This window comes from Ascaphus truei, chromosome 19 (assembly GCF_040206685.1).
Source record: "Ascaphus truei isolate aAscTru1 chromosome 19, aAscTru1.hap1, whole genome shotgun sequence".
NCBI lineage: Eukaryota > Metazoa > Chordata > Amphibia > Anura > Ascaphidae > Ascaphus > Ascaphus truei.
The window spans coordinates 4,800,944-4,806,592 of record NC_134501.1 but is presented as its reverse complement, the minus strand read 5'-3'; the positions used below and the strand labels follow the sequence as shown (position 1 = coordinate 4,806,592).

The 5,649-nt window shown below is 52.1% G+C and overlaps 1 protein-coding gene across 5 annotated transcripts in view; it reads right to left on the bottom strand.

Annotated features, from left to right (window-relative positions):
• Positions 1-543, bottom strand: part of DPY19L3 (dpy-19 like C-mannosyltransferase 3) — a 29,704-nt gene extending 29,161 nt beyond the window's left edge. The window contains exon 1 of one of the 5 annotated variants that reach the window (XM_075576333.1): positions 509-543. The gene's annotated coding sequence lies outside the window, so the exon portion shown is untranslated. The other 4 variants (XM_075576334.1, XM_075576335.1, XM_075576331.1 and 1 more) reach the window with 4 other exon arrangements.
• Between the last annotated feature and the right edge of the window lie 5,106 nt (positions 544-5,649).

The following is a 5,649-nucleotide window of genomic DNA, read 5'->3' as shown; positions in this document are numbered from 1 at the left end:
TTACATTCCCTCCTCTCCCTGCTGTGTGGGGCCGGGGCCTGCTCCCCCGCGGGCTCGCCTGACTCCTGCCCGGTGACCGGTGCTGTGTGGGGGCCGCGGCCTGCTCCCCCGCCAGAATCCTTCCCGGCTACAGTGACAGGTGCTGGCGGCGGCGCCTGGTTACCCTGGCAACCGAGCTAGGCCTGGTCCCTCTCCGCCCCCTGCAGCCTCCCCATCCCTCCCCCTCCCGGAGATCCCCGTGTCTCCTGTACCTGAGTATGATGCCGGACTCCGCCGTTCACAGGGGGCAGGAGGAGGCGCCGTGTCCCTCTGTCTGCTGGAGGCCGCACAATGGGAGCCCAGCCTGACACACACACAGCCCGAGAGACACACACACAGCTCCTCTCCTTCCCATATACTTACTGTGCCTGCACACAGCTCCCTCCCCATATACTTACTGTGCCTGCTCACAGCTCTCCTCCCCATATACTTACTGTGCCTGCACACAGCTCTCTCCCCATATACTTACTGTGCCTGCACACAGCTCCTCTCCTTCCCATATACTCACACAGCCTGACACACACACAGCCCCAGAGACACACACTCAGCTCCTCTCCTTCCCATATACTTACTGTGCATGCACACAGCTCCCCTCCCCATATACTCACACAGCCTGACACACACACTGCCCGAGAGACACACACACAGCTCCTCGCCTTCCCATATACTCACACAGCCTGACACACACACAGCCCCAGAGACACACACTCAGCTCCTCTCCTTCCCATATACTTACTGTGCCTGCACACAGCTCCCCTCCCCATATACTTACTGTGCCTGCACACAGCTCTCCTCCCCATATACTTACTGTGCCTGCACACAACTCTCCTCCCCATATACTTACTGTGCCTGCACACAGCTCTCCTCCCCATATACTTACTGTGCCTGCACACAGCTCCCCTCCCCATATACTTACTGTGCCTGCACACAGCTCCCCTCCCCATATACTTACTGTGCCTGCACACACACAGCTCCCCTCCCCATATACTTACTGTGCCTGCACACAGCTCTCCTCCCCATATACTTACTGTGCCTGCACACACACAGCTCCCCTCCCCATATACTTACTGTGCCTGCACACAGCTCCTCTCCTTCCCATATACTTACTGTGCCTGCACACAGCTCCCCTCCCCATATACTCACACAGCCTGACACACACACAGCCCCAGAGACACACACACAGCTCCTCTCCTTCCCATATACTTACTGTGCCTGCACACAGCTCCCTCCCCATATACTTACTGTGCCTGCACACAGCTCTCCTCCCCATATACTTACTGTGCCTGCACACAGCTCTCCTCCCCATATACTTACTGTGCCTGCACACAGCTCCCCGCCTCTCCTCCCCATATACTTACTGTGCCTGCACACAGCTCTCCTCCCCATATACTTACTGTGCCTGCACACAGCTCCCCTCCCCATATACTTACTGTGCCTGCACACAGCTCCTCTCCTTCCCATATACTTACTGTGCCTGCACACAGCTCTCCTCACATACTTACTGTGCCTGCACACAGCTCCCCTCCCCATATACTTACTGTGCCTGCACACAGCTCTCTCCCCATATACTTACTGTGCCTGCACACAGCTCTCTCCCCATATACTTACTGTGCCTGCACACAGCTCCTCTCCTTCCCATATACTTACTGTGCCTGCACACAGCTCCCTCCCCATATACTTACTGTGCCTGCACACAGCTCTCCTCCCCATATACTTACTGTGCCTGCACCCAGCTCTCCTCCCCATATACTTACTGTGCCTGCACACAGCTCCCCGCCTCTCCTCCCCATATACTTACTGTGCCTGCACACAGCTCTCCTCCCCATATACTTACTGTGCCTGCACACAGCTCCCCTCCCCATATACTTACTGTGCCTGCACACAGCTCCTCTCCTTCCCATATACTTACTGTGCCTGCACACAGCTCTCCTCACATACTTACTGTGCCTGCACACAGCTCCCCTCCCCATATACTTACTGTGCCTGCACACAGCTCTCTCCCCATATACTTACTGTGCCTGCACACAGCTCTCTCCCCATATACTTACTGTGCCTGCACACAGCTCCCCTCCCCATATACTTACTGTGCCTGCACACAGCTCTCCTTCCATATACTTACTGTGCCTGCACACAGCTCTCCTCCCCATATACTTACTGTGCCTGCACACAGCTCTCCTCCCCATATACTTACTGTGCCTGCACACAGCTCCCCTCCCCATATACTTACTGTGCCCTCACACACAGCTCTCTCCCCATATACTTAATATGCCTGCACACAGCTCTCCTCCCCATATACTTACTGTGCCTGCACACAGCTCTCTCCCCATATACTTACTGTGCCTGCACACAGCTCTCCTCCCCATATACTTACTGTGCCTGCACACAGCTCTCCTCCCCATATACTTACTGTGCCTGCACACAGCTCCCCTCCCAATATACTTACTGTGTCTGCACACAGCTCTCCTCCTCTCCTCTCCATATACTTACTGTGCCTGCACACAGCTCTCCTCCTCATATACTTACTGTGCCTGCACACAGCTCTCCTCCCCATATACTTACTGTGCCTGCACACAGCTCTCCTTCCATATACTTACTGTGCCTGCACACAGCTCCTCTCCTTCCCATATACTTACTGTGCCTGCACACAGCTCTCCTCCCCATATACTTACTGTGCCGGCACACAGCTCTCCTCCCCATATACTTACTGTGCATGCACACAGCTCCCCTCCCCATATACTTACTGTGCCTGCACACAGCTCTCCTCCCCATATACTTACTGTGCCTGCACACACAGCTCTCCTCCCCATATACTTACTGTGCCTGCACACAGCTCTCCTCCTCATACTTACTGTGCTTGCACACAGCTCTCCTCCCCATATACTTACTGTGCCTGCACACAGCTCCCCTCCCCATATACTTACTGTGCCTGCACAAAGCTCTCCTCCTCTCCTCCCCATATACTTACTGTGCCTGCACACAGCTCTCCTCCTCATATACTTACTGTGCCTGCACACAGCTCTCCTCCTCATATACTTACTGTGCCTGCACACAGCTATCCTCCCCATATACTTACTGTGCCTGCACACAGCTCCCCTCCCCATATACTTACTGTGCCTGCACACAGCTCCCCTCCCCATATACTTACTGTGCCTGCACACAGCTCCCCTCCCCATATACTTACTGTGCCTGCACAAAGCTCTCCTCCTCATATACTTACTGTGCCTGCACACAGCTCTCCTCCTCATATACTTACTGTGCCTGCACACAGCTCTCCTCCCCATATACTTACTGTGCCTGCACACACACAGCTCTCCTCCTCATATACTTACTGTGCCTGCACACAGCTCTCCTCCCCATATACTTACTGTGCCTGCACACAGCTCTCCTCCCCATATACTTACTGTGCCTGCACACACAGCTCTCCTCCCCATATACTTACTGTGCCTGCACACAGCTCTCCTCCTCATATACTTACTGTGCCTGCACACAGCTCTCCTCCTCTCCTCCCCATATACTTACTGTGCCTGCACACAGCTCCCCTCCCCATATACTTACTGTGCCTGCACACAGCTCCCCTCCCCATATACTTACTGTGCCTGCACACAGCTCTCCATCCCATATACTTACTGTGCCTGCACACAGCTCCCCTCCCCATATACTTACTGTGCCTGCACACAGCTCCCCTCCCCATATACTTACTGTGCCTGCATACAGCTCCCCTCCCCATATACTTACTGTGCCTGCACACAGCTCTCCTCCCCATATACTTACTGTGCCTGCACACAGCTCCCCTCCCCATATACTTACTGTGCCTGCACACAGCTCTCCATCCCATATACTTACTGTGCCTGCACACACACAGCTCCTCTCCTTCCCATATACTTACTGTGCCTGCACACACACAGCTCCTCTCCTTCCCATATACTTACTGTGCCTGCACACACACAGCTCCTCTCCTTCCCATATACTTACTGTGCCTGCACACACACAGCTCCTCTCCTTCCCATATACTCACACTGCCTGCACACAGCTCTCCATCCCATATACTTACTGTGCCTGCACACAGCTCCCCTCCCCATATACTTACTGTGCCTGCACACACACAACTCTCCTGCCCATATACTCACACCACACTACACACTAACTCCCACCACATCATGAATATATATTTATGTCAAAAAGAGTGCTACTAGGCTTGGCAAATATACAGCGGGCTCCAGTCATGCAGCGGTTCCGTTCCAAGGACCCGCCGCAAAGCAAAAATCGCCGGAAATCGGATCCGGCAATTTTCGTTATGTGCGCATGAGCAGACCGGCAATGCGCCGTTCTACTCATGTGCAACTTCAGCAAAGCCCCTCATTCTGCGCATGCGCAACCCCGGACCGGCCCGTTCTGCGCATGTGCGACATCGGACCGGCCCGTTGTATGAGGGGAAGCAACCATAGTAGAGCCTGTTCTTTGCAGCAAAGTGATACTTTGTAAATAGTAGTGAATAACCAAGTAAATATTATTATTGAAGTATTTAAACTTTATTAAGTATTTAAAAGTAATTCCCCAAAACACTTTTCCTTGAAACTTGCCTGATCCCAGGGGTCCCTTTTGGAGCTGTGGTCCCCTGATCTCTGGGGATCTTCTGGTTCCAGACGTGTCGTTTTTCGTTTTTTTACACAAAGATTAGAGAGAGTGATGGGCGCACAGGGTCATGAATAGAAAGTCGCAATGTTATCTCCCAATGACCTGGCAACTTTCTCTTTGCCATCAGGGAGCCCAGACCCCACGGCCATTTTGTGTCCTCCAAGTATTCTTTAACATTAGGGCTGATTGATACATTTATTTATTTTTATTTTAAAGGCCACCTGTTTAACAATTTTTTTTTTTTTTTAAACTAAACATTTCTATTCTAATGCTGCAAGTCATGTACTGTGGTGGTTCAAAAAAGTTGCATACTATACAACTTTAATAGCCAACTCCAGTCCTCAAGGGCCACCACCAGGTTCGGTATTAGGGATATCCCTGCTTCAGCACAGGTGGCTCGGCCACTGAAGCAGAGATATCCATAATATCTCTGTTGGTGGCCCTTGAGGACTAAGAGTGGGTCACCCCATGTCTACTGCAAGAAGCTTTAGTCTCAAATCGTTCTGTGCCAACTAATCGGTGCGGAATAGTTCCTCCCCCCCATCCCTTTTAAAATGAGCTCCGCTGAATTAGATGCGTTTCTGGATGAAAACAAAATGTTACATTATTACTTTTTATTTCAATGAGAGACGCGAGAGAGCAAAGAGGGTGATTTCCTGCATGGTACTGACCCTCTTCTGGTGTCCTAAGTGTTGCAGCTCAACCCTTTTACAGTCATAGGGCGTGAATTGCAGGCCACTGAAAGCTAGAGCATGGGGGCTCCACTCCAAGGTCAGGTTTTGAGGATATCCCAGCTTCCGCACTGGTGCTCAGAGGTTTGAGCCACCTGTGCTGAAGCAGGGATTTCCTGAAAACATAACCTGTTGAGGGGGTGTGGCGGGAAGCAAGAGGACTGGAGTTGAGCCCCTGCGCTAGAGGATGAGATAAATCATGTCCAAGGTGATCTTAAAAATCAGGTGAAAAGTTTACACAGTG